Source organism: Dromaius novaehollandiae, chromosome 8, assembly GCF_036370855.1.
Source record: "Dromaius novaehollandiae isolate bDroNov1 chromosome 8, bDroNov1.hap1, whole genome shotgun sequence".
Classification (NCBI taxonomy): Eukaryota; Metazoa; Chordata; class Aves; order Casuariiformes; family Dromaiidae; genus Dromaius; species Dromaius novaehollandiae.
This window is the reverse complement of record NC_088105.1, coordinates 26,990,703-27,013,562: the sequence shown is the minus strand read 5'-3', so window position 1 is coordinate 27,013,562 and position 22,860 is coordinate 26,990,703. Positions and strand designations below refer to the sequence as shown.

At 39.7% G+C, this 22,860-nt stretch overlaps 1 protein-coding gene across 1 annotated transcript in view; it reads left to right on the top strand.

The window, feature by feature from the left end:
- ADGRL2 (adhesion G protein-coupled receptor L2) overlaps positions 1 to 22,860 on the top strand; it is a 386,461-nt gene that overhangs the window by 191,497 nt on the left and 172,104 nt on the right. Inside the window, exon 3 of the mRNA XM_026116423.2 lies at positions 22,573 to 22,614. The gene's annotated coding sequence lies outside the window, so the exon portion shown is untranslated. The remainder of the gene's footprint in view (positions 1 to 22,572; positions 22,615 to 22,860) is intronic.

The following is a 22,860-nucleotide window of genomic DNA, read 5'->3' as shown; positions in this document are numbered from 1 at the left end:
TATGCTTATGCATGTTCAGTATTTACTTATATTTATACCTACATATATATTTTAAGTTTTTAATCAATAGACAAATAGAAATTTGAAAGACTGTCAAAGTATTCATCCAGGTTCCAGTTCAAACACACTGTACTATGATCAGAGCAATTCCTGACAAATGAAGTTCTATACGTTACGCAGGAGCTCACGATATTGGCCCCTCTTGACCTCAGACTCTTCTTATTTGAAGCTCGTTGATCACAATTGCTATGACACATTCACAGACAGTTGTATAAAGCCGTTGAGTTGAAAATATTCTTTTTTCCAAAAATATTTGGCTGAAACTTTGGTGAAAGTTGCCTTCAGGCAAACACATGGAAAATGATACAGCTTATTAGAGCTTAAACTGTGAAAAACTCTTGATAGCTGATGTTCACACATCACTAATAACCTGAAGAGCTACAGGTTTTAGGCAGTGGTAATAAAAGCAAATTCCATGTGATACATTGCACAAATGCCAGTCCTATTCATACGGGGTCCGAATGTTAAAAATGTATTAAATCAGCTTTCTGAATGCCCCTGTTCATTATTTTGCTGACTTGGAAACCTTGGAGTGTTTTGTATCCATTTCATTATCTCCAAAAAGCATGAATTGTAATGGAATTTACATAAAAATCCTGCCGGAGAGTGGAGACTTTACTGCACAGTCAGCTGCCCCTCCTAATCCAATCTTCCCCAATGCAGTTGGCCCGGCGGTTGCCAAACTCTAACAGTGGGGATCTCTTTTGTTAAGAAAAGTATGAATTTGAGCTTTAAAATGAGCAGAAGCCTTTTCTATTACTCAGGATGCCTCCTCTTGCTGAGTTTACATGAGATGTCTAGCAGGAGGTGTTATTAAATAGCCTCAAAAATTAGGCAAAAAAACAATTATCTAGAAAAGGGACACAAAAGGCTTACAGAAATGAGCATTTGAATTTTCATTATTGAGTATCCGTGGGACACCACACCACCATTTGAATTTTGTTATTAACCCTTTGCATAAAAAGGATTTAATACTTTTAATCAGTTTTGAATTACACTTTGAGGAAAGCATAAGTAGGGAATTTTAAAAAGCCTCCTTCATTTCTTTCAGTGTTATTTCAGTGCTGTCATGTTTGCACTTATCTCAAAAGAGTTTTAACTTTGTATTAGATTTTTTGTGAAGGTTGATTACATGGGCATTTCAGTCTCACCTTCATTCTTTATTTAGCTGAAATTCCTAATCACTTCAGTGGGTGGTAGACAGGACTCAAGTGTTCCTTTAGATGAATTTCAGCTTCTAAAAAATCTTAGGGGTTGAGTAATGTATTCTTGTTTATTTTTTCCACTTTACAGATAAAATCTAGAGAGCATTTATCCTCACCTGGATAGAAGTGATTTAAAGCAGTTCACAGTTTAGGCTGGCAGCCATTTTCCAAACTTCAGTGCAATATCAAAATCAAAACTGCAAGAAATAATTGAAGAGTGATTTCATGTGACCCTTGCAGAAAGGGCTGTCATAAAGGTACACGTACCATCAGGGATTTCTACCTGGATCAGCTGCTGTATTATTAACAAAAAACGTCCAGCTGCCCCTGCCTCAGGAAAAATGCTTTTTCCAAATTAACATTAAGGAATCTATGCTATTTTCTTCTGAAAGTGAAGTTTTATAACTCCTTTTCATTCTGAAAGATCCCCTCTCTCAGTGCCATGTCTGGTCATGAGATGCTCCTCATTTTCCCGGTCTGCTCTCCCAGTCCTGCTTCTTTGTTTCTTTCTTTTTAGTTCTGTGCCATTGCAATCTTCATGTCCCTTTTTTCTACTCTTTTAAATTTCTTTTCAAAAGCTTTTTCTGTTAATAATCCCTCTAACAGTGGTGCTCAATTTAAATATCATCAAATAGTAAAAACAAAAGCTACTATGGCAGCTCACATGTAAGCTCAGAAGTCATACAGTCACTAATAGAAATCTTCATTTGGTTTCCTTAGCTTTTACTGGGCTCTATTGATTTCTATTGGAGGACCAGTGTTTCCAAGAACCAGTAGAACAGCAGTCCCTTGGCTCTCTTCCAAAATGTATTTGCCAAATAATAGCATTAGAAACCACCTGGAATATCTAATAGAGAGGGCACTGGCAGTGTCCCAGAACTGTACGCCAGGATCCTTTGAGCCTGTGCCTTTAGTCACTAGGCTGAACTCTACACTCGTTTAGAAAAAGACCCACAGAAACCTCTGACATCAGTGGATTTAAAAGGGCACAGTTTACCCAGAGCTAACAGCACTGATGAATATGACGTACTAGTACAAGCTTTCATTTACTGTCTTTTAAAAACATCAGGCAAACAGGGTATCACCTGACTTCAGACCTATATAGAAGATATGTCTGGAGAATGCAGTAAAATTGGGTGAATGTCATTGTCTTTATGATTTATTTTAATCTTTTCTATGCTTAGGTGAGGAAGGAATTTGTTCCTCCGTCTTAAAGGTGCTCTTAAAAGCAGACTACAGCCTTTTTACTGAGGTAAATACAGGCTTGGCATTTGCCTGCTCATTTTCTAACATTGTAGTTCGTTTCTGGGAGAAGCAGTGAATGAAGCATACGGCAGTTAGTGCATGGCTGGGCCCTCTTGAACATTACTGATGAGTGCACAGGGCTGGTGAACAGAGAAGGCAATGAAAGGACTGCCAATTTTTTTGCTGCAGTACTACAGAATCAAAAAAATAATGTGGAAACCAAAAGCAGAAAAGCCCAGTTATAAGAGGGATCACGTATTTGGGGATATTGAAAAAAAGCACTACAGAAAATCAGACTCAGATCTGCAAAATCATCACTTAGGAAAAGCTCTCTTTGAAGATTTATGGAATGATTCATGGGTGATCCTTGTACTGAAAAGAATATAACAGGGGCACCTTTAATATTTGTGTCCACATCTTTAGCTAGTGGAAAGGATGCACTTCCATTAAGTCAGTGCAACCATCCTAATTTGCACCAGCTGAGCTCCTGCTTCTTTGTTTGTGTAGCCTTGTCGGCACCCCATCCAAAGGAAAGCAAACATTCATTGTTCTTTCCTGGGTCAAAGAAAAGTCAGTGCAGAAAGATCCCAAAGTTTCCTTATCTATTCTTTACTCATTTTCACAGCTAGCATTATCCACGTACAGGCTATTTGAACTTACATCGCAGAACGTAATGCATGTGTTTCTGAATGTACCCGACACTAGCTGATGGATGAGTAATTTCCATGAGCAAAATTCATGTATCGTCATTGTTTCATGCAACATAATTCACGCTACATCAATTCAAAATGTGTAAACTGAAAAAACAGCACAATCTGAATCACAGTTCATCTCTGATAAAATTAAAATCACCTTTTCCCCTAAAGATTTGCTTCTTAGCTGTTTATTTCTTTTACCAGTCATTTCCAACACTTTTTTATTTTATTTCTGTGATGTCAAAGAACATGTTTTGCAATGAGCTGCCCTACCACTCTAAGACCAGGCAATGCAATATTTGGATCCATGCAACACTGTCCGCAAACAAGCTACTAGTGATTGAGGCACCATTGCAGGGAGATGGTGCCTTCATTTGCATTCTCATATATATCATTTTATTGCACACTAAAAGTTACATTGCTAGCTGCGCTTTTATTATTTCCCATACAAATACTTGCTTGTATTCTCATAGGATGTTATGTGTTCATTAGAATAAGAGTATGTCTCCTGATTAAATTGAAATCCATACCATGAAGACGTTTGGAAGTCATTGCAAAAGATTTTTGAAAGCTGTTTTCCAGGAAACAATCAAGAAGGAGCTTCTTCTCAAATGTTGGTAGATATTTCCAGGCATCCGGCTTCTTTCAGAATTAATTGGGAGGTCAATACTTAGTCACCCCTTAATTAGTCAATACTAATTATAACGTAAGAAATATCACAGCAAAGCTGGAGTCTTAGGATCAATCCTCTGCTGAGACATGTTAGAGTAACTTTCAAGACTCCGGTCGAAGGTTTGGTGCTGAGTTTTTCTTCATACTGTCCCAGAAGGGTTTGCGAAACCTCATTAAAATGCCCTAACCAGAATGAAATGTGGTTTGGAGTGGTTTCCTTGTCCCTGATGAAAATCACCCGTTCCCAGGATATTGCTGTCTCATTTTTGCCAGGGACAACATATTCCCCAAGGCTCCCAAAGTATTCGGGAGTAAGGGAAATGTTTGGCCTTTAAAACAGACAAGGTTGTGTCAAAAGTCAATTATTTTAAAAGAAAAAATAGTCCCTGGAGTGAGAATCTTTGGAAGTTTAAAAACTTACCTCTTTTCAAGTGGTACAAGCTGAGCAGTGAGCTCTCCTTGGCTGTACATTCAGCACTTTATCCAAGAATAAAGTATAAATATTTCCAGAGAACTCATTTCTATATTTATTTTCAGAGTGATGTCACTTCCCTTCTTTGTACGGCTGGTGAGAGAGCATTTTGTATTTCTGAAGGACTTGAGTCCACGGTGAACTCTATTTTCAGAGAATACATGGACACACAGCCAGTGTGCTAGCTTTGTAACTGGGACAGTTTTCACTGTAAATAAAACAAACAAAATTATTTTCCAGTCCCTCACTCAAATTCTTCATACTTTTGGGTTTAGTACAGGCTAAAGAGCACATTTTTTGGTGGGAATCCCATGTGAAAATACTGACATCCAGTCACCAGGCAGACGGCAGTAGAGATTATTGCAAAATGCGCTGCTGCATCCAATAACGTTAATATTTTTAACAATTGTCTCTCAAAAAATAGCTCAACTTTATAAAAATCAAAAGTGAGCAAAACCGTATATTTCTTTGCTGTGTTCTAAGTATTTTCTGAAAAAAATCCATTATTTAAATGTATTCTACAGTACAGAAGTGTGATATAACTGAGGCAGTGAGTGCATCTGAACCTTTGATAGTACTTTTGTCAGTATCAAAATATGTTTTGTTGCATTTTGTAGAAACGTGTTACATTTATATACCTCTTGGTTTACTCCCCACCACTTTACGCCTTGAGAAGAGGCTCTTGTGAGAGCAGGAGTTTAGCAGCACCCTACCTGGGTCTCCGCATAAGGGTGGGCTTCTCTCCAGAAACAGAACGCTCCTCGCTTATAAATATCTTCTCGGTGTCTCTCTGTTCGAAAGGCCAGTGCTGCTGGGGCGCAGTCACTGGTGGGTAGGCAACCTTTCCTCTCTGCCTCCGGTAAACAACCATCATGCTTTACCTGCTCCTGCAGGAGTCCAAGCGCGTTAGCTACGTGATAGACCTGTGCTGAGGGAAGAAGGGATCAGTCGCTGCTTTTATGGCTGCAGAGTGCAATTAGCTGCATTTCCCAAGCCCTGACTAGCCTCATTAACAATGTTTTTTAGACACCTTTCATTAAAAACAAAAAGATTTGTTTCCTCTTTGTTTATTTGCATGTAATGCTTAACTTGGATGGTGCAGCCATGGTTTGCAGACCTGCGCTGCCTGGTGAGCTATTTATCTAGCCCAGTGAACTGGCTGATGCTTCAAGGAAGCCAAGAAGTTCCTCAGAGTCACGCACTCGTCCGGTGGCTCCATCAGGATGGATGCTCTCAGCTTCTCCTTCTCCCACTCAATCCTCCCTCACTGCTGGCAATACGCAACTGAATTACAGTGATTGGGAAAACTGCTGCAGACAAGAAAAAAAGCAGTATATCACATCTTCATAGCCTTGGGACTTGGGGCAGGCCAAGGCAGGCTTAGCAGCTGGTTACAGGTAATGCATCTTTTCACCGGGAAAGGACTATTTAATGTGGGATCCCTATCAAAAATGCTTACTAAAACTCTAGTTTCAGCCCCTAAAGAAGGATTTTAATAGCTAGACCCTGCATTATTTACAATTTTGGAGTGTTTGGAATTTGATTTTCTGGAGGTTTAGCTAAGAGACCAGGCATCTTGGCTCCAATGCATATTTTAAGAACTTGAGCTGATATGGGAATTTTGTGTTGAGCTTTCCTTATTTCGCTTATCATTAAATTACACCTTTTGAGGTGCTCTCCTCATTAGTGGCATTTACTCTTAAATTCTTATGAACATTATTTTGAAACACTTCAGATATTCATTTTAGTGGCACATAATGATAACTACAATTATTAAATAAGACATCCCTGTGCAAACCTGGCAACTTCTTAAGAATCCTGGAGTTCTTTAGAAAAGCAATAAGGCAGTAAATTAAAGCAATATCTGCTTAAATTGTGAGCCAATTAAAAAAAAGAAAAAACAGCATTTTAGTTTGGTATTTAAAAGTAAGTGTTTTCCTCGAGTCTGATGTCTAATGGAAAATAATTCCATTGATACAACCTTTTAGAGTGCTGAGGGCAGAAACACACAGTTTTTGGTAAATCTCCGGAACGGCTAGCAAAAGCAGTGTCACGGGAAAAGAGAAGGAGTAATCAATTCCATAATATAGTGACTGCTACGATCATGTACTAGCAGTACCTTGAATGTTAATTACAGAATCTGAAGTCTGTTCAGTATTATATAAAGGGGTCAGTTCAATGACCTGAGAACAGATGAAATATGAAAAGGCTTCCTAGTCTGCTTTTGTACCCTGATGGAGGCACCTTCAGTCAGTGAAACCAGTACATTCATTTACTTATTAGGAAATTATTCAAAAAGAGAACTCCATTGTGAACTGTCTGTAGAACAAACTAATCTGGTGTCTTTCCAGGAGAGGTGACCACCTAATGTCCGAAGTTCACAAATTAAAAGAAAATTTTCGCTGATGTATAGAGCTGTGCCAATGCTGAATGATTATTAGAAGAAACTAAGGATCAAAAAATTTACCAGAAGTTTTTCTTGATGATAGAACATGTATTATGCCACTTACGGGGAATCAAAGGGAGTGCGGGGGAGCAGGGCATACCTGCCCTAAAACCACAGTGTATGCATGATGGATAACAACTAAAATATGCAATATAAGAAAAAATAACCCAGAACTATATAGCAAACTTAATAAGAATTCCATTGAACTTCAGAAAATCTTTAAAGCGTTGAAATTATCAGTGGATTTACCCTAATCTGATGTTCCAACAGCATCATCTCAGTATTGCCAGGGAGCTCATGACTCTAAGCAAGTATGTTTTCTAACAAAGTTTTGAGTAAACTTTTGGTCTAAGAGCCCAGCCAAGCATCTTAGTTTACCTTTATCTGCAAAGTTGCTAGATTGTCTTGTTCTATGGAGTATTCCAAACAGAGTTTAAATAAGCAGGTAGTTTTAGAAATCAGATGTAATTCAGGGGGTTCTTTTATTCTGAGCTCCCATATTCATCCAGGCTGACTGGGTACTTGAGAGACCTTCGATATGCTACTTTTATATTCATTTTATAATGTGCTCTAGATCTCCTCTTACCTCCTATCTCATTAGCATCCTCGGCAACTTACCAGAAGAAAACAAAAGCGTGAAGGAGGCAGTGGTGGCAAGTGGCAGAGCATTGGGGTGGTACAGTTATGGTTCTTGCACCTGACTTGGTGGCTGAGCAGTGTTTTGCCTTTCTGTGGTGCCTTTCTATGTGAATTTTCATTTAAGTGATTTCTTCAGTTAATTGTGCTTTGTGGTCTACATAGGAAATACACTAAGCAAGACAGATGTTATTTGCTAATAAGGATACGTCCTCTCAGAAATCAGATAATTTCATTAAAAATGTGAGTTTATAGTGTTTATACAAAAATTTTGTCAAATCCCTCTTTTGATGTTCTTGCACCAAAGCAACTGATTTTAGTTTTGCTTAAAATGGTTAGAAATATGTTAAGAAGATAAACCAAAATAGAATATGCTTTAGCATGGGGGTGCACCTGTTTAATCAAACCAGTTCACATCTGCGTATGTACTGAGGCAGCGGATGCACATGAAGCAGAAGGAAGACAGAGCACAGAACAGTTAAAAAGGAGAGTAATGATACAGAAATGTGATAGACTGGTTATGACAGACCAATGCAAGCATAGAAAGAGAAGTTTGTGAAATCTGTAGGACATGGAGAAGTTTTATATTTAGGAATATAATTTTCTTCATTTAAATCTGTTTCTGTATGTAAATGATACAGGGGAAATACAGTCTTCAGCTCTAACCTGTTGAAAGCTCAAAGGAAGCAAAGCACCAATAGTAGAAATGATGTCCAAAAAAAGATGGAAGAAATGGCATGTGATAAGAGAAAAAAATGGTACTTGAGGAAATTGTGTATATGTTTATGTATTTTGGGGGGGAAGCCAGATAGAAAGCAAAAACAGGTATATAAAAAAGAGTACAATGCAGACAGGTAAGGGGAGGTTAGGAAAAGCTGCTCTTGTGATGAAATGCTAAAATAGAGTAAATTTTGAAGTAGTTTGATATTTTTAAAACTGATTAAATTAGTCCAAAATTATAAAATCAGTCCAATTTATAAGCAAAAATTTTTTGCGACTTTTTTCCTCAGTTTTTCTCATTTTGTATTTCTTAACTGTTTTGCTTGAGTATCTTCAGTACAAATGCTTGCCATTTCTCTACTTTGAAAGGCAATATAGCTACATTTTAGTAAGAGACTGTTTGTGATACAGAGGGTTAATGAAAGTTACTTGGCACAGAATCCTAAAAAGATACAACTGATGCAAAGTCATCCTGCAATCGGTTCAGGGTTATACTGCATCTTGAATGGAAATGTACTGCCCGCATTTTCTATACGAATTATTGCACAGCAAGCTAGTAGGAAATGTTTGCGGGAGTGTATCATCAGGACAGTGTTTACCAAGAGCTGCCTGGAAACTCCCTAGCTGGTTGCTGGCATTCGGGGCGAGGTTTGCAGTGCTGCTTCCAGGCCGTGGGCCTGGCTGTGCACCCGCTGCATCCAGGGACGGACGCTGCTTCAGTTGGGTCTGTAAAAATCTTTGCTTGATGGAGATTTTTACATGGAATTAGCAAATAATTGGCAGAGCCTGTTACGCATCCGACAAACCGCATCTCAGCCACGCTGCGTATGCAGAATTGGCAGCTTTGCGTTTCGTAGCCTCCATGGCTGTGTGCACGCTCTCCCTGCAGCGTGGCCTTGTCCTCGCGCTGTGATCAGGAGGGGTGTTTGGTTTAGGTTTCAAAGCGAGTGTGAGATTTGAGTTTGTAAGTGCCTGGGGAATCCTTCAAAATGAAATCTTCTGTATGATTGCAAGTTATTATACAGCTAAGGCAATATATGTAAATAAAACTTTTTGTATTATATTGACGCATATAGGTATATCAGGTATAGTCCACATGCAAAACAAAAAAAAGTATCCTTGAGTTATGATGTTACTGGGGAAGATGTAATTGCTGTGAACACATAGCCAGAGATGTAATTTTCTTTTATCAGAAAAAAGCCTGGGAAAATTGATGCAGCTTTTATCCACAGAGATTTCAATGTCTTTGCTAAAGGTAACTTTAGTTTGACTGTGAGATAGTGTTTAGCTGATGCCCTATGACTTTATCTCCTGCATGGAGTAGTCATGTCCCACCAATGCCGTACGCGAGCACAGCCTCAGCGGAGCCGCTGCTCCCGCTCCCGTGCGAGGGACCCGGCGCGGCAGACCCTCGCTTGGGCCGGCCGGCACATCGTCCTGCCCTGGGCAGGTTGCACAGGCCGGCAAGTAATCGCTGAATGCACGGGAAGAACAAGGACCGAGACTGTGATTTGCTGCTGCACAATTCAGTTGCTGCCGTTTGCTCAGGATTAGTTATATAGATGCAGTTTCCCACATCCTCTTTGGTTATGCCACAAACACGCTACTACAATGAGCTATTCATAATTTCATTCATAAAAACAGTTTGAAAAGAGCCCCTAATTATGGCATCTGTAGCACTGAAAAGAACAGAAATCTCAGGAATGAGTATTCACTAACTACATTCAGGTCCTGATCCCCAAACCAGATCTTCCTGCATCTGAGTGATACAGGCACTATTCAGGTCCAGCTGCAGGCTAGGTATTTTCTTCATCCGCTAGACGTAACATAAATGCTTATCTGAGAGAAGTACTGGGGACAGCTTGAGAAATAGCAAATATGTATACTGTCTGCGTAATAACAGATTGAAAAATGTTAAATAAGCAATGTAGGTTACTATTACTCTTTTTAATGAAAGATTTAAATTCCCGTTTTAATTAGTACATATATTTGCAGTATTCCTTAAAGCTGCACCTATAACACAAAAAACAACCCAGGCAAACAGCACAAAGAATATAGTACTTTGGTGGTCATTTATGTTTTGATTCTTTGATTTCTTGGTGATTGTGTGCAAGTTTGTTACAAATTATTATTTGATTAAGACAGGACCTATGACATTTTAGATGCTTTTTGAACACCGAAGAGCTTACATACCTTGTAATTGCCTCTAATGTATTCCAACTTTTCTGTGCGTTTGTAACTATGACATCTGGTTCTTTGCCAGACTTTTTGGGTGGCATTGCTATATGCTTAATTCTCAAAGTGCTGAGTGATACGGTCATGGAAAATACCTCTTCTTTGCCCATAAAAAAAAACCAATCATATTGGAGATGTTAAAATTTATGCTAAGTCTATTCAGTGAAACATAAATAGTCATCACTTGGAGAACTTGCCATGCGAGGCATGATCCTGCAATATGCTACACTCTTCCTAGGCAGTCTGAGTACCCTCAACTTGCAGCAAGTTGCATGGTGCTCAGCACCTTGTAGGATCAGGCCTCAAAGAAGGAGCAGGAAAGGACCCAAAGCAAACTGGGAAACGCTGCAACTATTCCTTGTGCAACTTTTCATCTCTCAAAAGTAACAGTTCAAACAAAGGGTTAATTGAGAAAGAAAAAATAATTAAAACTGAAAGAAAAGCAGGAAGGAGAATATGTGAGAAAGAATGTTAATAACTCAGCATTTGAAGAGGCAAAGAAATTATAGAGATGAAAAAAATGATTTTTCTTTTTAAATAACATTTGAAAGGTTGTAGATGTTGTTTAATATTGTCCTTGAATATTTTGCAAGTGGCACCACTACTTCATGAGATGCCAATTGCTGAAATACAGAGTTGTGATTTAAAGTGACAATGTCACCTTAGTTTTAGTTGAAGTGATGGATTTTGTTTTGAAATGGGCCATACCAAACCTAGCATGGAGAGATGTGTTTGTGTTTGTTTTAATTTCAATTAAAACGATTCTGGTTAAAAACACCACTCCCATAACTCTCTATTTTAATTTTATATCTTCTAAGTGAACTCAGGTCTTACAGGAGCCCAAGTAATCAGAAAACAGACTTGATGCATCCAGACAACCAAGACAGACAAACACCAAAGATCCCAAACTGTGTAAATTAGCTTTGAATATTTCTTTCTGAATTTTTCACTGTATGAATGGCTATAAGTAACATGGGTAAAGAATTTCTTAAAAATAAAGGAAGCAACTATTCTTAATAGCTTGCACCTGGTTTATGTGAAAAGCTAATATGAAATCTCGCAATACTGGCTGGTAACACTTGATTTTCATTTTTTATTATGATCATGTATAAAAATTGCAAGGTAGTGGAATGGGAGGCTCAGAGTCTTTATTTCATTGTATTTTTAAGTAGCAGATTGCATAGTAAATCAACTTAATTTATGTACCTTGTTATTGTTAAATCATCCAGATTCATTCGAGCCCTGGAACTGCACTCATGTAACAGAATATGACCCCTTTTCCTGGCTGGTCTCATCCATTTTCGAGCTGCATACACCTCTTTGAATATGTGTTAAAGTAGTAGCCTCATTTGACAAGGAGATTTCATAAAGCTTTGAAGTGTATCATTAAAAGGGACACTGTCAATTTGAATTTTTTCAAGATGACCAATTTAAAAAAAAATCATTTGAATGTTGGAGGGTTTTTTTTTTAATTCCTAGAAAATGTCTACACATTTTTTTGCTTTGTGAATGATGTTTAGAAGCGTCTTTTAAGAAGACCAGAGAACATTATTGTCATCATTATTATTAACCACGAGCAAGTTCATCTCCCCTCACACACACCTGCAGCCTGAGCTCTGTGAATCATCCTCGTATTAATGTAAAACTTTGAAATCGGACTTTTAGAGGCCACTGCGCTGTCGTGGCCCTGAGTGCGGGGCCAGGCTTGGCCTGCTGCCCGTTGCTCGGAGGGTTTCCGAGCCACGCGGAGCCTCCCCAGCTTCGCAGCTGACCCCTCGCGCAGAGACCGCGCTGCTGGGGTCCGACGGACCCGCGCGACCAGATGCCGCTGCCCTGATTTCGGATGTTGGCGCTCGCAGCCGTCCATCTCGCAGCTCTGTGGGAAATCACTGTCAGCCCGCAGGACGAGGGAGGGAAGCACGTGCTGGGGCTTTAGCCACCTACGTCCGCATCGTCTGTTCACCCACGCTGCCAGGGAAAGCACCTTCGCCCCTGGCGCCGGGGTGGGAGCTGGGGTCGCGATCTCCCAGCAGAGGCAGGGCAGGCAGCTGGGAACTGGTGATATCCCAAACTGTGGCAGCTTTGGACTTCAGTGTATGTGAGCCAGAGCCCGAGCTACCTGCGCTAAGTAAACAGGAAAAAACAGAGCAAAAAAACCTGAATTTTTTCAGGCACACTGCATGCCAAGTTTTTAGATGGGAAAGTGGCATTCAAGCTCACAGTGTCCTTTTAAAGACTCAGTGAAATAACTCTTCCTTTCCAGGTAAAACTACACTAAGCTGCAAAGACTTTTATCCAAGTGACTAAAGTTACTTTTTACTCTTAAAAACTGGGCACAGAATATTTAACTGTAAGAGAGAGGAAGAGCACTGGATGTGATAATATCTGACAGTTTGTGGGAATGTGTTTCCAATTGCAACCAAAGCATGTGCATGCACACACGGGTACAGCTGTGGTGTCTCTTCAGCCTCATGTAATGCTCTTTCATAAACGAAAGCGGTGAGGGCTCCTGCTACTCTGTTCAAAGGAAGGACGTTTATATATTTTATATAGCGCTCTTTATACTGCTGCGTTACGGTATGTAATATATTGGCAGTTCTCAGTCTGTGATAGACCCCCAAAGGGTAGGCATGTAGGTCTAAGAGATGAAAAAAATCAAAGACATGATCTCTTGACAGAATTATATAACCTTCTCACACTGCCTCTGAACTTCATTGAATCCTCGAGGTGACAGAAAGCTGGCGAGCTAAGCAGAAGCAGCTGCTTGTGATGGCATGCCTGAGATATATGAATCTATTCAGTGTGATCAATGGCTGAGCGCTCAACAGCCCAGGTCGTTGATCACCATGATGACCCCGGTTCCTGCGAAGCCCATCAGGTCGCGCTGAAGGTTTAACGGAGGAGGGAGCGGAAGGTGCAAAGCAGGACACGAGCAGCAAAGGGAGGAGAAAGGGAGAGGCGCGAGCCCTTCTCATAAAAGCTGCTCAGGAAATTGCAAAGCTCATTACGATGTGTGCGGTACTTGATCACACTGAAATTTTGCTTTAAGGTGCATACCTGAGTAAACGCTGCGAAATTCTGCCCTGCGCGTAGTCTGGGGCTGCCAAGGAGTCGGCCTTCTGTGGAATTTCAATTACGGTTGGGTGTCTCGGTTCTTTGTGCTCCTTTGGCAATCTCAGCTTTAATGCACATGTGCACATGCACATGAACCTCCTTTTTTATATCCTTTCCACAAATGTTCTTTAAGAAACCACATATAATAAACAAAATATCAACCCACAGTGTATGTCAAATTTTGCCAAAGAAAGCAACAACGATATAGTGCAAGCAGAGTGTTTATTATGTGAACACATAAAAAGGGTACAAGTGAGTTTTATTAAATGTGTTCTACTCATAGGCAAAAATAATTGAACAATGGAATTGGAACAAAAGGAACTATTTTAGCACAGTTCCATCAGGAAAATCGACTTTGTGAGAATGGCAGAACAGGTTTCCACATGCTTTAAGTCTCAGTGGATTTCTCTAATTTTTTCAATTTACTAATAAAAATATCTTTTATTGTTTTTAACTGCAGAGCTTGGAAAACTCAACTGGGCTGCAAAAGGCCAAACTGGGTCCCTTCTATCTCGTGCATCCTGTTACTAGTAAAGATGCCCCCAGTTAAACCTCAGCAGCTGGTCTGCTACCCTTCGTTGGGGTAACTCAGTTTTAGTGTAGCACAGAATTGAAATGCACTGAGGCTGCATAAATCTCATTGTTGATACAGTAAGTAATGCCAAAAGAGAATTCAGTTCACTCCATCAGAAGTGGGGATAAAAACGCTTTTTCCACTAAAGTAATCATACGTGAATGTGAATATACACAAGGGGCCTGATCCAGAAGTAAAAGTCTCTCTCAATAACTTGGAATCTGGATTTAGTCCAAAGAGCAGATCTGTTGAACAAAAACAATTCATTTTACCTCAGCACTTTTGAGGATGGAGGTGCCCTAAAAGGACAAATGTCTTTGATACTATTGTTTAATTTAGGTTAGCATTGTTTCACAGAGCTCTATCCTTGAGGAAAAATAGGCTCACATATACAAAGCATTTAGTTTCACATAGGAAAAAATCGTATGACTCTCAGCTACTTGCGTCTAGTGTGCATGATACACCAATTAGATTATAAGATTTGAGCTTAGAGCCACAGTCCTCAAAGCAGAAGAGAAGATTAATTTCTATTTTTCACCAGGAGAAGGCCACATCCCTATTTGTTGCATTCTCTGATTCATGCATTAATATTTCCTTTGTTTATATTTTCACCATCTTGCCTTTCATTATATAGCAGGTGGACTATAAATATAGCCTTTAGTAAGATAGTTTCCAAATACATAGAATCAGAGGAAGGGATGCTTTCTTTTGCCCCTGTGCAATTTGGAAGTACTTCCAGTGATACTATTAGGATTATAGTCTTGTGAAAATGAGATGGAATTACCCTCTTAATCCTCCTTCCTACTATATCTTCATATCCTCATCGCCAGGTCCATATGTTCTTTGATTTTTGAGCGCTTCTAAGTCAACAATTGTGGTGGTGGTCACTGCAGTGGTCACAGCTGTTGGATAACACTGTCATCGAAAGAACAGAACTAACTGGTTAAAAAGTCCAGGCCCTTATTTCATTATGTGACTGGGTATCATGCCATCTCATCTTTCATTCTCAGTGCAAATCATGTAGTAGTTTACACAGAAAATTCTTTCATTGTGACGTACACTGTGATGAGGTTTGAATGAAGGGAAGTAGGAAACCTAAAAATTTTCTTTTCAAAGATAAATGATCTATTCAGTTTATCCCCTTACTTCCAATGACTGCATCCATTTGCACTTGCATCAAATGTGATTTGCAAATCCATATTTAGTTAATTAATACCAATGTTTTTGATAATTGAGTCTTTGAATCTCAGTATTTAGGCTTTGGCCATGTCAAATGCTGCACTTGCCTTCCATCATCCCAGGTATTCTTTATGGGACTTTATTGAATCCTTCCAATAAAAATAGCCTCTTTTGCATTTAGTTGTAGAAATCCTGTATCAGGCCAGAATTTTTTAGAAAAGCTCTGTTACCCCACCAATTCCAGCTGACCACTGAACCTTTTGTTTTATTGGATTTGCTTATTGGCAAAACTACCCTGCATTTCACTTCTGACCTGAATAGAATTCTGTCTGTCTTACTCTTTCTGTTTCCATGCTCTTTTTTTTTATTTATTCCCACCATCCCTCTCCATTCAGTCCTCTAACTCAACTAGTTTGACAGCAGTTCCCTCCATTTTTTATCCTGAAGGCAAACAGAGAATTTCGCATGTCATTTTGCTTGAAACTCACAACACCTATATGAATATTTTTGAAATTGCATTTGCTGCAGCATAAGTGGGAGCGCAGTCAGTAGGCCCAAAGAAACTCCTAGAACTATGCAGCTGGAAAAATTCCACCGCTGTTGATTTTTCTCTCGCCTATAGGCATTTTTTAACAGTTTTCAGTTCAAGTGCACTTTTACCTCTTGTTTAATTTTAATTTGCTTAACAACTTAATAATACCTTTAGGGAGTATTAGTGCTACAGTAAGAGCATACACAAACTCTCTATATACGTATGTGTGTGTGTGTTTAATACATATATAAAAAGCAAGCAGAGGTTCTAAGAAGTGCCTCCACTATATGGAATTGTTATACTCTCCAGCTTGGTTAAGGTGTAAAAAATAATATGATGACTTGCATGAACAAAGAAAACGGACTCAGTATTGATTGGGCCCTATAGAAGGGTTCTTTAAACTTGAACAGAGGTGAAACTAAGAGAATAATGACTGACTTGCAATTGCTCCAAGCCATAAACAGAGCAGTGCTTCTCCACCCCGGAGAGAGGGAGAAGCAGAATATATTGAGCACCTCCAAGCAGGAATCAAAAAAGAAACTCTGGAGAATTTTACCCAGCTGTTGACTCTTACTCCTCACACTTTCCTGTCTCTCTGTCACCCAAACTTCTCCCTGCTTTGGCAACCACAAGAAACGGGGAGCTGCAACAGCCCCCAGCTCCAGGCTCCATGTCCTCTTCTCGAGGCAGGACATTCAGGCAGCGAGAAGCTGAGGTCAGGAGAAATGGACGCTTTTCCCAGGAAAATGTCTGTTTTGGCAGTGGTTGAGGAGGAGCAGTAGGAAGGAGGCTCTGGGGAGGGCAGCAGCTCCTGGAGCAGGGCTGTGCAGGGGCAGGCGGTGGGAGCCCTCCTGGGCAGGGGGAGAGGGAGCCCAGAGGGATGGGCAAAGGGGGGTTGGTTTACCTAGCAAGAACTGAGCGCCTGCTACAGCATTACGTGACATGGTTTAGTTTAGAAACTACATTATAAGTTGTAATACACCCTACTGAAATCACACCCTCACCAAGAAATTGCTTTGAAAATGTTTTACTTTCCATTATTGCAAATAAAAAAAATGGGTGATGTGCTTTATAAAGTTTAAAGCACTTTATCTATAACAGTTGTGCTTTTTGTCTGTACCAGTAACATATTTCCGCTGGTTTGTTAGGTAGGTCTTTCATACAATCCTAGACATAAATCAAAAGGGTAGGAAAATTGGATACATAACTGGAAGTATTTATACATGCAATTTACATGAATAATGACAAATATATCAAATTTAAATTCAGTTATATTTCATAAATTCATAAAATTAACAAACAGGAATGTGCAGAGAGAAACAAATTGTTTCTCTCTGTCCACTTCCACATTTTCTAGTCATTTCTGTTCCATTCATATGTCTTCATGCAACATCTTTGAGCCCATACAGGGTAAAGGCAAGTTTCCTCTCTTCTGTGCCACAGTAAAGTCCTACAGGATCCCCAAAGCATCCCCTGATGATGAAGCACTGTTCTGTGGTTTTCTTTTCTTTTCTTTTCTTTTCTTTTCTTTTCTTTTCTTTTCTTTTCTTTTCTTTTCTTTTCTTTTCTGGAGTATATTTAACCTATCAAAGCCTACAGTTTATAAACTATTCAAACAAGGAATGTTTTGTTTGGCATAGGTTGCTAATTATATGTGGCATAGATAATTATGGCACTTTAAAATTAGTATTATAAAGACTATGCACCAGATTCTCAGCTGGTGGAAATCAGCATAGCTCTTCCCATGTTGTATGAATCACCTTTAAATGAATCCTTTAAGTGGAACAAGTTATAGTACAAACATGTTGTGATCTTTAACTACGCATGGATATTGGATTTTTTTAGATATGTGTTTTTTTTCATTTCAATTTTAGTACAGAATTGCAAACTCTGACCTTTAAATGATCTTTGCATTTTCTATGACACAAATGTTGTTTGGACACATTAAAACTTGTATTATATAGTTTAATACATATACAATGTTGCAGGGGAATACCTATTTTAAGCTATTGCCACCAGTCCTGCAAATATAAATAGTCTTTATTTGTATGGTTACACCCATTGATTTCAAAGGGGTTATGTGTATATTTGGAAGTACTAATGCGAAAAACTATTGTAGATTCTGCAACTTGTAGCTTCTCTTTCAGAATGACCCTAAAAATTTAGCAACTTCATTGATGGAGCGCAAGACAGCCCTGTCATATGACACGGGTTTACCATGGTTAGGCTTCAGCACCTCCATTTGAAGAGTCTCCCCAAATGGTCGCGAGACATCCCATGTAACGTGGACTGTCATACTGTATGTAACCACTTCCCTTGTCATGTATGAAAAGTACACTGGGCACAGTTTTTCCTAAATTTTCATAACAAGTTGATGGTCTTATGTGTGTTTAGTACCTTAGGTTATGAAGTGTCCAGAAAAGCTGCTATGGCTCACATGAAGATAAACTGTAGAGAGTGACTTTCCAGTGCATGGTCAGGGAGACTGATCAGGCTTTGTTATCATTCAAACGATGTGGAGTGGCTCTGAACACACTCCCTATATCTGTCCAGGACAGGAGAGGCCAAGTCAACACTGGGCCTGCTCAGGGCCTCCAACATCTTTAAGACAGCAGTAATCCAAAACCTTATCTGAAAATGGGCTGTGACATTTTATTTCTTGTGAGCTGATGAACAGCTATGAGAAATGCAAATAGAAACAAGAAGCAGTGTAGAATATTCACTTTCAGGTAAAAGAGCAAAATCAACTAATTGACTATTTAAAGACAATCTTCAAAATATGCAGAATTATGTTCTAATGCCCTCTGTCTATCATTCTTTCCTATATGTCTGACTGTAATCCAATCTAATTCAATCCATCTAATGTATTTCTAATGTGTTTTTCACCACAGAAGCTAGGCGCCATTAGGAACTTATCTCAGTTCCCACTTTACCTTGGTGGTGACATGTTTTCAAATCAGACAATATTTCTATGTCAAAAATATCAAGACTTCCCATAAGCTGAATTTAGTACTTAGCCTTATGTACTTTTAGCTTCCTGACTCTTCCTACTGTCTGCATTTCAATATGTAGTCCCCAGTATCTGCTCATCACTCCTAATTACTTTTATTTTAGCCTATGTCCCTGGTTTCTAGGCCGAGAAGTTTTAAAAAACTATGATGTACTCTGACGAAGCATTTAATCAAGGATGAGTAATCAAAGAAAAAGCTTTTCAGGGCAGGGTGGGAGCTGGGAGGAACCATATTGTCTGCCCAGTTACTGTGTTTCCTGTTCCCAGCCCTTAAAGAGCTCCTGCAGCAGCCAGAAGACCTGCTCAGAGCTTGATGGGAACAGTTACCGCATAAGTAGAAGCCATGTAAAAAGGGAGTGGTGGCAGAAACAACATAAAATCAGTGAAGTAGACAAGATTTAAAGTATACACACTTTTCATCTCCTAAAGCCTTTGTCACCAGGGTGCCAAACTCTCTAAAAATATTTGTGGCTATGGGTGAGGGGCAGGGGAAACCTAACCATTAATTCCTAAGAGGTGTTATCAGATGCATCAGGGTTTGGCTGTAAATTTGACTACATTGCTGTGGTGCACAGAGAAATGAGTGAGGAAATATCTGATTAAAGTGTACATTGCTGCTGAGGCAACTGAATGTTGCCATAGCAATTGAGATGAAATGTGCAAAGGAGTGAGATAATTAAATCTAACCCCTTTAGTAGTTTTGATAGTCAATGCACTGCCAATAGGAAAAGTTATCTTCAGTGTTAAAGATAAAACATATTCCTCGTGGAAGTACTCCTTGCTGGTATTTTGTTGATCTCTTTCTAAATATATTGCTTCAGGTAGCTAATTTGAATGTTCTCTTTAATAATCAAATACAGTTTTGACCTTGGTCTATACCAGCCTAGAACTTTTGCTGACTTATTGTATCATGGGAACTGTCTACACAAAATATCCAGACTGCTTTTATTCCCCCTTCCTCTGTGTACAGTACAGTAAAGCCGGGGCTGTCATGTCATTGCTTACAATTCAAAAACGTCTAGAACGTGCTGCCCTCTTCAGGAGCCAACGATTAAAAATATGTGATTTTGTTTATTGATTCAGAAACTGTAATGAGCAAGCAGGAACTACAGAATCAAATAGGTTTTTTGCCATTTGTAATGCCAGTGCCGGCGATGCTCAAAGTAGCTGCAACATCATAGATAAATCTGGTCAGAAAAGAAAAGGCGAATCGAAAACTAGTTAGCACTGGGCAAACAATATTTGAGAATTGGGTGATCATACTCATGTCCACTCTGATTATTTATTTGAGCCAGTGAAAGCAAAAATGAGGAGAAGCCTTGAGTCACTCTTTCTAAACTAATAATTGTGTTCTATTTACCAGCAAATGCCCTGTTATTAAAGGTGATTTATGTCCAGAAAGAACTCGTACATTAGCTCTCGTACTACACTCCTTTTACTTTCAGCTCTTCTGCTCATCTAAATCAATGTAAAGATTTATACCATGATTTAGCAGAACATTAAAACGTGTGCTCGACTTCGAACACAGACGTCGCCGCAGCGGCTTCGGGGAGACGCTGGTGTGCGGTGCCCACCGGGAGCTGGTGGCCTGGGGCCTGGGGCAGGCACGCACGGCTGCCGGACGGGCTGGGGGCAGGCCCGCCGCTTCCACTTCATCTCCTACAACATCGTAGCTCATGCTGGAGGATGTTAACAATGAAAAAGTTAAGGTCTAGAGGCAAAATCTACCTTTTCGTGCATGTAATTCCCTTTGAAGTCAATGACAGCTTTTATTCATTTATGAAATCATGAAATTTTACTGGTGTACAAACAGCTTTGAAAAAGGGATTGTGGCCTTGTGGCAGGGGGACACAAAAGCTGAGCAGGGGAGAGGTGACGCCTACATGCTGCGATGGACGTCTTTCTCGTGCCGCAGCGCTGCACAAGCGGTGGGTTAATGATCACCTCCCCCAGCCACGCTGCAGCTGGCGCCTGTGAGGGCTGAGGAGCCCGGACGCGGGAAGGACGCAGGAGGCAGGGCAGTAAGGTGCTCGGGCACTCGGCTGGACGGAGGTGCGCGTTCAAAGGGCTTCTTGTAAACTTCAGCGAAATACTGTTGCTTTGGCTGAGGGAGACCCTGTTCCCCTGTATCTCACCAGCGAAGCGAGGGAGGCCCTCTGTGCCACCTCCTGCACGAAGCCCGTGCAGGAGACATAGCCCACAAGGAGCGGAGACACCGTGGCTCTGAGCCGTCTCCGCGGACGCTCACGCTGGAGGCTGGATACAGGCCAACGAAGCACTGTGTAAATTAGAGCAGCCCACAGGGACCGTTCTCATTTACATTAGCTTTACCCAGGCTCCCTATATCTTGTGCTGTGCTGCAACCTAGATTGAGTCTGAGTTTCAGCAGCACTGAGCACTGTGGAAACTCCCTTTTTGCCCAAGGTAAACTCCTTGAACGGATGTAGCTCTTGCACCTGGGGAATTCTTCTCTAGCTGGACACTCCCTTACCTGTAAATGCCTGTATTTCATCCAGCGGTATATGCAGCCATGGTGAGAGCCTGGAATTAATCTATCATGCATTTTACTTTTCAGTTTTCCTTAAACGTAGTAGCCCTACCTAGATGTCAACATTTTTTCTCTCTAAATGGTTTGTGACTATATCTGTAACCTCTCTGTTACCTTTCTAAAGGTAACTTTAAAACTGGATTCCTTAATTCCCTCCTCTGCATGCTTACTTTAGGATTTACTTTTCTTAAAGAATGTAAATATTTAAGTATTACAAGTGAGTTTCAAATGTTCTCCTTTTTTTGGCATAGAACTCCTTATTTTACCCCTGAAGAATATGCACAAGGCAGGTGGCACCGGCACCATTGCAGTGGGAGCAGAGTTCTTTTCCGTGTCTCCGAGAGGAGACGGCCTGTTGTCCTGCAAACTTTTTATTCTCAAGCTGTAAAATTAGGACATATAGCACAAGGTGTTATAGAAAAGCCCAAATCATGTTTGTGTAGCTATTGAGTGAAAGCACTCACTCTCTGTTCAACCTCTGGTTAAAGGAATTGGTAGCAGGGATTCATTTTTTTTTCTAAAGAAAACAAAATAGCTAGTATTTCAGGTATAAAACAGACTGAAAAGGACAGTAGAATAGAAGGAAGAAAAGGGAGTTAACTAGAATCCTTTCCTGAATTTCCACATGCTGGTGAGGTGTGTTGTGTACTTTGTACTTCTTCAGTACTCCCGTCTGATCACTGCAAATGTATAACCCACGAGCAACATTTTTCTAAAGCAAAATGTAAAGGATGATTAATTGTTTTAATAACCATGAAGAGAATGTTTTCTTTAAAAAAGAATCTTTATACAAAGTTCTTGATGAGTTCATAAGGAAATCTCTAATATTTCATTGAAAATTATGCCTTCTCCTCTTAACTCTTTATGCGTGCTTTATGCTGTTTTCTCCCTTTCCATTGCAAAGTGACAGTAAGCCCAAGGGTGTATTTTCAAAGGCACAATCACAAGTTAGATGCCAAGATCCCATGTCTATATTTTATGAACACTATACAGATAAATTCCAACAGGCATGCAGTTCTAAGCAGAGATACGCACAATGGTCCCGTCTTTTTTTCTAAGCTGGTACCTGGTAAGTACATGTAATATATATTCAAACCTTCATTAAACTATTAATCTATAATTTGAACATATATTTTCATTTTTGTGTTTTGATGCTGATGCATTGTTTGGCAGCTAGAATCCCCGCAGATTAGGGTATAATAACTAATAACATTTTCTTTGCTTTCTAGGGTCTTTATGGCAGAATGATGAATTCCATCGTTTCCAGAATGGTAAGCAGAAAGCTATTTTTGTTTCTGATAACAAAGAACAAAAAGTAAATTCTTTTAAGAAAAGATTGCCAAATTGCTTGAGAAATAACTGTACAGTACAATTTCATAATTATATGGCTTATACAACCAAAAATATTTGAATATTCAAATCCCGTAAGCTACCTAGAAAAGATCTGCAGAGTATTATACTACTTCTTAGAAAGAAAATAAGTTAGGATTTAACATCCTCATTAGAAATACTGCTGA